Below are 10,129 nucleotides of genomic sequence, written 5' to 3' on the forward strand. Positions count from 1 at the left end.
GAGAGAGAGAGAGAGAGAGAGAGAGAGAAGAGAGAGAGAGAGAGAGCGTTATTAAGAACTTGAGAGTAGTGAAAGAGGTGATAGAGAGCGTTATTAAGAACTTGAGAGTAGTGAAAGAGGTGATAGAGAGAACAAGAGAAAACGAGTGGGGGCAGGAGGATGAGAGAAAAAGAGAGAGGGAAGGAGAGAGGGGGACAGGAGGATGAGAGAGCAAGAGAGTGGGGGACAGGAGGATGAGAGAAAAAGAGAGAGAGAAGGAGAGAGGGGGAAGGTAGGAACTGGAGCGATAGAGAAAGAGAAGAGGGGGTCTGTAAGAGAGGAAAAACCAAGAGAAGAGTGGAGCGTAGTACAGACTGCTTTACTGCAGAGGTCATAACACTACAACATTCACTCAGCATACATACTAGTGTCATGACGTTGCCCTCTTTGGGTACAGCGAGCACCCCTCCCTCCGCACCAGCCCCCTACCCCCCTGTCTCCTACACCCAGGCTGCTGTGGTCAGAGAGAGGTTGTAAATTCCTGGAAGAGATTATCTCCTCATGGCTACAGTATAGAAAGAGAGAGTAAAGTTTTCATAGAAGAGAAACAAAGGAATTTCTTCCACCTCACAGAACTTGAGGTCCCGAACAACATTTATGTTCTGGAGAAGGTATAAAAGATCAGTGAAGAATCCAGCTACGAACTGGTCCGTTTGGTACAATTTTGTGAAACTCCTGGGAGACAATACAAACATTACCATAACGCTGTTTATATAATAGCCTCAGATATGAGGTTTACATCTAATTGTTGTATAAGATGAATGAGTGAGGATGATACTGTTTGTAAAATTGTGTAATGTGATTTTGGACTGTTTAATGAAGGAAACTCCAATTCCCTTTTGAGTTGAACTAAATCAGAGGACCGTCCATGAGCCCAGTTAGGGTCGGGCATCCTGGGACAGGGCCCTTTTCTGCAACTCCCGAATAAAACCCCCACATTGACAATTTCTCAACAGACCATGTTTCTCTCAATTACGAGAGGACAAAGGTTGCAGACCAGCTTACCTCGATAATGAGGCAAGGTTTGAGACGATTGCTGAATCTTTTTAACCATCCCACGTGGTTAAACTCTTAGACTATCGATACCCGACAGAATAAGAACAAGTCTTTGATATTAATTACTAGTCTGCAGCTAGGAATTCGGTATCATTGAACGGGAAGACCGACAAACCGCCGAAACATCTATTCTATAACGATATGAATGAATGTCACTCTGAACTATCCATTCTAACCACGACAGAGACAGAGAGAGGATGGACAGACTCTCCAACAGAAACAAACTTTTCAACAGAGATCCCGACGACACACTGAGCGAAAATATATATATTTAATGCAATTGTTCCCGAATGAGTGGACGTTCATGAGCAAAGGATTAGCATTCCAATTGTTATAATTATCAACTTTGTAGTGTCTTATCTCAGTCGACCCCCACTTCCCTTTGTGTCCACCAAGCCGCGATACCGGTTTATACCACTAGGGAAACTCCACTATCATTTCCTTCTAACTGTCTACTGTTTGTTTATGCATTTCTGTGAATGACTTAGTTAGTAAATAAATGATTTAACACAATTGATGTATGGATGACTCATAGTGAAGACTGGGTTCGTGCAGATAACCAACAATTGACACATTTTTGGAATAAAAGGTAAAATAAATATATGTCATTAATCAGAAGACTAATTGATACTAATATTAAAATATCTGAAAAGTTATATTAGGAAAATTATAACTTTGTAATCTGAATATTTTCCTTGGTGCCCCCGACTTCCAAGTTAATTACAATTATGTGATTAAGTAGTTTAATCACGTAATAATAATTACAGTCAAGACTATAGGTCTGTCCCCTCAGCGTAGATACTAGTCAGGATATAGGTCTGTCCCCCTCAGCGTAGATACTAGTCAGGACTATAGGTCTGTCCCCTCAGCGTAGACACTAGTCAGGACTATAGGTCTGTTCACTCAGCGAGGATACTAGTCAGGACTATAGGTCTGTCCACTCAGCGTAGATACTAGTCAGGACTATAGGTGCTGTCCACTCAGCGAGGATACTAGTCAGGACTATAGGTCTGTTCACTCAGCGTAGATACTAGTCAGGACTATAGGTCTGTTCACTCAGCGTAGATACTAGTCAGGACTATAGGTCTGTTCCCTCAGCGTAGATACTAGTCACTATAGGTCTGTTCACTCAGCGTAGATACTAGTCAGGACTATAGGTCTGTTCCCTCAGCGTAGATACTAGTCACTAAAGGTCTGTCCACTCAGCGTAGATACTAGTCACTATAGGTCTGTCCACTCAGCGTAGATACTAGTCAGGACTATAGGTCTGTTCACTCAGCGAGGATACTAGTCAGGACTATAGGTCTGTCCACTCAGCGTAGATACTAGTCAGGACTATAGGTCTGTCCCCTCAGCGTAGATACTAGTCAGGACTATAGGTCTGTCCACTCAGCGAGGATACTAGTCAGGACTATAGGTCTGTTCACTCAGCGTAGATACTAGTCAGGACTATAGGTCTGTTCACTCAGCGTAGATACTAGTCAGGACTATAGGTCTGTTCCCTCCGCGTAGATACTAGTCACTATAGGTCTGTTCCACCTCAGCGTAGATACTAGTCAGGACTATAGGTCTGTTCCCTCAGCGTAGATACTAGTCACTAAAGGTCTGTCACTTCAGCGTAGATACTAGTCATATAGGTCTGTCCAATCAGCGTAGATACTAGTCAGGACTATAGGTCTGTTCACTCAGCGTACATACTAGTCAGGACTATAGGTCTGTCTACTCAGCGTAGATACTAGTCACTATAGGTCTGTCCCCTCAGCGTAGATACTAGTCAGGACTATAGGTCTGTTCACTCAGCGTACATACTAGTCAGGACTATAGGTCTGTTCACTCAGCGTAGATACTATATATGTTAGTAGTAACATGGACTGATATGTTAGTAGTAACATGGACTGATATGTTAGTAACATGGACCGATATGTTAGTAGTAACATGGACTGATATGTTAGTAGTAACATGGACTGATATGTTAGTAGTAACATGGACTGATATGATAGTAGTAAACTGGACTGATATGTTTAGTAGTAACATGGGACTGATATGTTAGTAGTAACATGGACTGATATGTTAGTAGTAACATGGACTGATATGTTAGTAGTAACATGGACTGATATGTTAGTAGAAACATGGACTGATATGTTAGTAGTACACGGACTGAAATGTTAGTTGTAACATGGACTGATATGTTTAGTAGTAACATGGACTTGATATGTTAGTAGGTAACATGGACTGATATGTTAGTAGTAACATGGACTGATATGTTAGTAGGTAACATGGACTGATATGTTAGTAGTAACATGGACTGATATGTTAGTAGTAACATGGACTGATATGTTAGTAGTAACATGGACTGATATGTTAGTAGTAACATGGGCTGATATGTTAGTAGGTAACATGGACTGATATGTTAGTAGGTAACATGGACCTGACATGTTAGTAGTAACACTGGACTGATATGTTAGTAGTAACATGGGACTGATATGTTATTAGTAACATGGACTGATATGTTAGTAGGTAACATGGACTGATATGTTAGTAGTAACATGGACTGAAATGTTAGTAGTAACATGGACTGATATGTTAGTAGTAACATGGACTGATATGTTATTAGTAACATGGACTGATATGTTAGTAGGTAACATGGACTGATATGTTAGTAGTAACATGGACTGAAATGTTAGTAGTAACATGGACTGATATTTTAGTAGGTAACATGGACTGATATGTTAGTAGTAACATGGACTGATATGTTAGTAGTAACATGGACCGATATGTTAGTAGTAACATGGACTGATATGTTAGTAACACATGGACTGATATGTTAGTAGTAACATGGACTGATATGTTAGTAGTAACACATGGACTGATATGTTAGTAGTATCATGGACTGATATGTTAGTAACGTGGACTGATATGTTAGTAGTAACATTGACTGGTATGTTAGTAACATGGACTGATACGTTAGTAACATGGACTGATATGTTAGTAACATGGACTGATATGTTATAACCTGATTTAGTAGTAACATGGACTGATATGTTAGTAGTAACACATGGACCTGATATTTTAAGTAGTAACATGGACTAATATGTTAGTAGTAACATGGACTGATATGTTAGTAGTAACATGGACTGATATGTTAGTAGTAACATGGACTGATATGTTAGTAAGTAACATGGACTGATATGTTAGTAGTAACATGGACTGATATGTTAGTAGTAACATGGACTGATATGTTAGTAGGTAACATGGACTGATATGTTAGTAGTAACATGGACTGATATGTTAGTATGTAACATGGACTGACATGTTAGTAGTAACATGGACTGATATGTTAGTAGTAACATGGACTGATATGTTAATAGTAACATGGACTGATATGTTAGTAGTAACATGGACTGATATGTTAGTAGGTAACATGGACTGGATATTGTTAGTAGTAACATGGACTGATTATGTTAGTAGTAACATGGACTGATATGTTAGTAGTAACATGGACTGATATGCTAGTAGGTTACATGGACCGATATGTTAGTAGTAACATGGACTGATATGTTAGTAACATGGACTGATATGTTAGTAACACATGGACTGATATGTTAGTAGTAACATGGACTGATATGTTAGTAGTAACACATGGACTGATATGTTAGTAGTATCATGGACTGATATGTTAGTACATGGACTGATATGTTAGTAGTAACATTGACTGGTATGTTAGTAACATGGACTGATATGTTAGTAACATGGACTGATATGTTAGTAACATGGACTGATATGTTAGTAGTAACATGGACTGATATGTTAGTAGTAACACATGGACTGATATTTTAGTAGTAACATGGACTAATATGTTAGTAGTAACATGGACTGATATGTTAGTAGTAACATGGACTGATATGTTAGTAGTAACATGGACTGATATGTTAGTTATAACATGGACTGATATGTTTAGTAGTAACATGGACTGATATGTTAGTAACACATGGACTGATATGTTAGGTAGCTGATATGTTAGTAGTTAACATGGACTGATATGTTAGTAGTAACATGGACTGATATGTTAGTAAACATGGACTGATATGTTAGTAACACATGGACTGATATGTTAGTAGTAACATGGGCTGATATGTTAGTAGTAACATGGACTGATATGTTAGTAACATGGACCGATATGTTAGTAACATGGACTGATATGTTAGTAGTAACATGGGCTGATATGTTAGTAACACCATGACTGATATGTTAGTAACACATGGGCTGATATGTTAGTAGTAACATGGACTGATATGTTAGTAGTAACATGGACTGATATGTTAGTAACATGGACTGATATGTTAGTAGGTAACATGGACTGATATGTTAGTATTAACATGGACTGATATGTTAGTAGTAACATGGACTGATATGTTAGAACATGGACTGATATGTTAGTAACGTGGACTGATATGTTAGTAGAGAAGAGAGAGGGAGAGATAAAAGAGAGAGTAGAGGGCGATGGGGGAATGGAATGATTGCGACAGAGGGATAGAGCTGGAGAGTCATGCAAAGTCAAGGACACAACATACATCTCTACATCATAAACCAGACTGACGGAGAGAGGCAGAGAGAGACAGAGAGGGACAGAGAGGGACAGATGGGGACAGAGAGAGACAGAGCGAGACAGAGAGGGACAGATGGGGACAGAGAGAGACAGAGAGGGACAGAGAGGGACAAATGGGGACAGAGAGAGACAGAGAGAGACAGAGAGGGACAGAGAGGGACAGCTGGGGACAGAGAGAGACAGAGAGGGACAGAGAGGGACAGAGAGAGACAGAGAGACAGACAGAGAGGGACAGAGAGAGACAGAGAGGGACAGAGAGGGACAGAGAGGGACAGAGAGGGACAGAGAGAGACAGAGAGGGACAGATGGGGACAGAGAGAGACAGAGAGGGACAGATGGGGACAGAGAGAGACAGAGAGAGACAGAGAGGGACAGCTGGGGACAGAGAGGGACAGACAGGGACAGCTGGGGACAGAGAGAGACAGAGAGGGACAGATGGGGACAGAGAGACACAGAAAGGGACAGAGAGGGACAGCTGGGGACAGAGAGAGACAGAGAGGGACAGATGGGGACAGAGAGGGACAGATGGGGACAGAGAGATACAGAGAGGGACAGAGAGAGACTGAGAGGGATGGATGGAGGGACAGAGGAAGACAGGGAGGGAGGGAGGAAGACAGGGAGGGATGGAGGAAGACAGGGAGGCAGGGAGGAAGACAGGGAGGGAGGGAGGAAGACAGGGGGGAGGGAGGAAGACAGGGGGGGGAGGGAGGAAGACAGGGAGGGAGGGAGGAAGACTGGGAGGGAGGGAGGAAGACAGGGGGGAGGGAGGAAGACAGGGGGAGGGAGGAAGACAGGGGGGGAGGTCTCATCTCCTTCCCTCTCTCATGTTGATTGGACTGAATGTTTCCTGCAGTGATCATCTGGGAACGGATGTAATTCGTCCGTCTTGTCCATCATCTTTCTGAGTTTTCACGCCGATCTGTAATCTGTTAGCATTACTTTAGTTTCTCTCGCTTTCTCTCTCTTTCTTTATTCTCTCTCTCTCTCGTTTCCTCTCCTGCTATCTCTCTCTCTCTCGTTTCCTCTCCCTGCTATCTCTCTCTCTCTCGTTTCCTCTCCCTGCTATCTCTCTCCTCTCTCCGTTTCCTCTCCCTGCTATCTCTCGGGTTGTAAAAATTGAAGAGGGAATTTAATGGGCAGCTAATTTGTCCGGTAGTAATTTTCCACGGAGCAGAGTGTGAGCAGAGATAGAGGGTCATGTAGAAATAGGTTTCCTGTTCCAGAATGACACCTTCAGGGTTTCTATGGTTCTATTCTCACTCTGTGGAATTACAGGCAATCTTCTCGAGGAAGAACTATATTCCCCTTTAACTCCTTTGGAGAGAGTGTGTGTGGGTGTGTGTGTGTGTGTGTGTGTGTGTGTGTGTGTGTGTGTGTTGTGTGTGTGTGTGTGTGTGTGTGTGTGTGTGTGGTGTGGTGTGTGGTGTGTGTGTGGTGTGTGTCGTGTGTTTGTGTGTGTGTGTGTGTGGTGTGTGTGGTGTGTTGTGTGTGTGTGTGTTGTGTGTGTGTGTGGGTGTGTGTGTGGTGTGTGTGTGTGTGTGGGTGTGTGTGATGGTGTGTGTGTGTGTGTGTGTGGTGTGTGGTGTGTGTGTGTGTGTGTGTGTTGTGTTGTGTGGTGTGGTGTGTGTGGTGCGTGTGTGTGTGTGTCTTGTTGTCAGTTCAAAGTGTGGTATTTATCCTACATTCCCTCTGTTTCTCTCTCTCTATCCCTCTCTCTTCCTCTCTCTGTTTCTCTCTCTATCCTCTCTCTCCTCTCTCTGTTTCTCTCTCTATCCCTCTCTCTGTCTCTCTATCCCTCTATCCTTCTCTCTCTATCCCTATCTCTTTCTCTCTCTCTCTTTCTCTCTCTCTCTCTCTTCTCTCTCTCTCTCTCTCACTCTCTCTCTCTCTCTCTCTCTCTCTGTTTCTCTCTCTCTCTATTCCCCTCTCTCTCGTCTCTCTCTCTCTCTCTCTCTCTCTCTCTGTCTCTCTCTCTCTCTCCCTCTCTCTCTCTCTCTCTCCTCTCTCTCTCTCCCTCTCTTCGTTCTCTCTCTCTCTCTCTATCCCTCTCTCTTCTCTCTCTTTCTCTTCCTCTCTCTGTTTCTCTCTCTATCCCTCTCTCTTTCTCTCTCTCTCTCCTCTCTTCCCCACTATTTCTCCTCTCCTCTACCCCTCCTCTCTTTCTCTCTCTTTCCTCTCCTCTTTTCTCTCTCTACTCCTCTCTCTGCCTCCTCTATTTTCTTCTCTCTCTATCCCTCTCCTTTCTTTCTCTCTCTTTCTCTCTCTCATCTCTCTCTCTCCTCTCTCCTCTCTTCTCTCCTCTCTCTCTCCCTCTCTCTCTCTTCTCTCTCTCTCTCTCCCTATCTCTCTCTCTCTCTCTTCCTCTCTCTTTTCTCTCTCTATCCCCCTCCTTTCTCTCTTTTTCTCTCTCTCTCTCTTTTTCTCTCTCTTCTCGCTCTCTCTCCTCTCTTCCTCTCTCTCCCTCTCTCCTCTTTCTCTCTCTTCCTCTCTCTCTCTCTCTCTGCTATCCCTCTGTCTTTCTCTCTCTTTTTCTCTCTCTCTTCCTCTCTATTTCTCTCTCTCTCTTCCCCTTCTCTATTTCTCTCTCTCTCTCTATCCCTCTCTCTCTCTCTCTTTCTCTCTCTTTCTCTCTCTCTCTCTCTCTCTCTCTCTCTCTTCTCTCTCTGTTTCTCTCTCTATCCCTCTCTCTTTCTCTCTTTGTTTCTCTCTCTATCCCTCTCTCTTCCTCTCTCTGTTTCTCTCTCTATCCCTCTCTCTTCCTCTCTCTGTTTCTCTCTCTATCCCTCTCTCTTTCTCCTCTTTCTCTCTCTCTCCTCTTTTCTCAGTAACCAGTTGAAGTGACTTGTATTTTCTCTAGTCTGATGTCTTAATGCCCTAATCCCTGGATGTATACTCCCATTCTAACAGACCTCTCTACCTCCCCCCCTCTCTCTTCCCCCTCTCTTCCTCCGTCCAGTCTGATGTTTTAATGCCCTAATCCCTGATGTATACTCCCATTCTAACAGACCTCTCTACCTCCCCCTCCCTCTCTCTTCCCCTCTCTTCCTCCGTCCAGGCGACCCTGCGGAGGGTGACGTTCTCCGTGGTCCCGGGGCCTCAGGACGGTGGTTGCTATGACAGCGCTGCAGAGGACTCTGAGACCCCCAGCAGTAAGGGTTCATCTGGACCCCGAGTGGGGGCGCTGTCTCTCCCCGAGGAGGGGTACGAGAGGACCACACCTGAGGGAAGTGTAGGAGAGGAGGAACATGTGGAGAACGGTGAGGGAACACACACAAACACTCACACACAGAGATACCTATAGACCACACACACTATAGAACGACACACACTATAGAACGACACAAACACTATAGAACACCACACACACCTGAGACACACACACAAAAACACTCACACACAGAGATACCTATAGAACACCACACACACTATAGAACACCACACACACTATAGAACACCACACACACTATAGAACACCACACACACACTATAGAACACCACACACACTATAGAACACCACACACACTATAGAACACCACACACACACTATAGAACACCACACACACTATAGAACACCACACACACTATAGAACACCACACACACCATATTTATATACTTTCTCTTCTCTCTCTCTCTCTCTCTCCTCTCTCTCTCTCTCTCTTCTGTCCTCTCTCTGTCTCCCTCTCTCTCTCTCTCTCTCTGTCTCTCTCTCTCTCTCTCTCTCTCTCTAAAAATATATATATATATATATTTACACAGATATATAGATTTTTTTGTGGGGCAAAAAAGTAGTTAGTCAGCCACCAATTGTGCAAGTTCTCCCACTTAAAAAGATGAGAGAGGTCTGTAATTTTCATCATAGGTACACTTCAACTATGACAGCCAAAATTAAGGAAAAAAATCCAGAAAATCACATTGTAGGATTTTTAATAAATGTATTTGCAAATTATGGTGGAAAATAAGTATATACACATATATATAGATGTATAGATGTATAGATGTATAGATGTATAGATGTATAGATGTATAGATGTATAGATGTATAGATGTATATATGTATAGATGTATAGATGTATAGATGTATAGATGTATAGATGTATAGATGTATAGACGTATAGATGTATAGATGTATAGATGTATAGATGTATAGATGTATAGATGTATAGATGTATATATGTATAGATGTATAGATGTATAGATGTATAGATGTATAGATGTATAGATGTATAGATGTATAGATGTATAGATGTATAGATTTTTTTTCTGTCTATATCTCTTTCTCTCTCTCTCTCGCTCTCTCTCTCTGTCCCTCTCTCTCTCTATCTCTCTCTCTCTCTCTCTCTCTGTCTCTCTGTCTCTCTCTCTCTCTCTCTCTCTCTCTTGTCCCTCTCTCTCTCTTTCTATCTCTCTCTCTCTCTCTCTCTCTCTCT

The 10,129-nt window shown here is 42.6% G+C and overlaps 1 non-coding gene across 1 annotated transcript in view; it reads left to right on the top strand.

The window, feature by feature from the left end:
• The first annotated feature begins 8,646 nt into the window (after positions 1-8,646).
• The window catches only part of LOC109884745 (uncharacterized), a 6,483-nt gene continuing 5,000 nt past the window's right edge, over positions 8,647-10,129 (top strand). The window contains exon 1 of the transcript XR_004206891.1: positions 8,647-8,958. This is a non-coding gene — a transcript (uncharacterized LOC109884745). The remainder of the gene's footprint in view (positions 8,959-10,129) is intronic.

Source organism: Oncorhynchus kisutch, unplaced genomic scaffold, assembly GCF_002021735.2.
Source record: "Oncorhynchus kisutch isolate 150728-3 unplaced genomic scaffold, Okis_V2 Okis07a-Okis12b_hom, whole genome shotgun sequence".
Classification (NCBI taxonomy): Eukaryota; Metazoa; Chordata; class Actinopteri; order Salmoniformes; family Salmonidae; genus Oncorhynchus; species Oncorhynchus kisutch.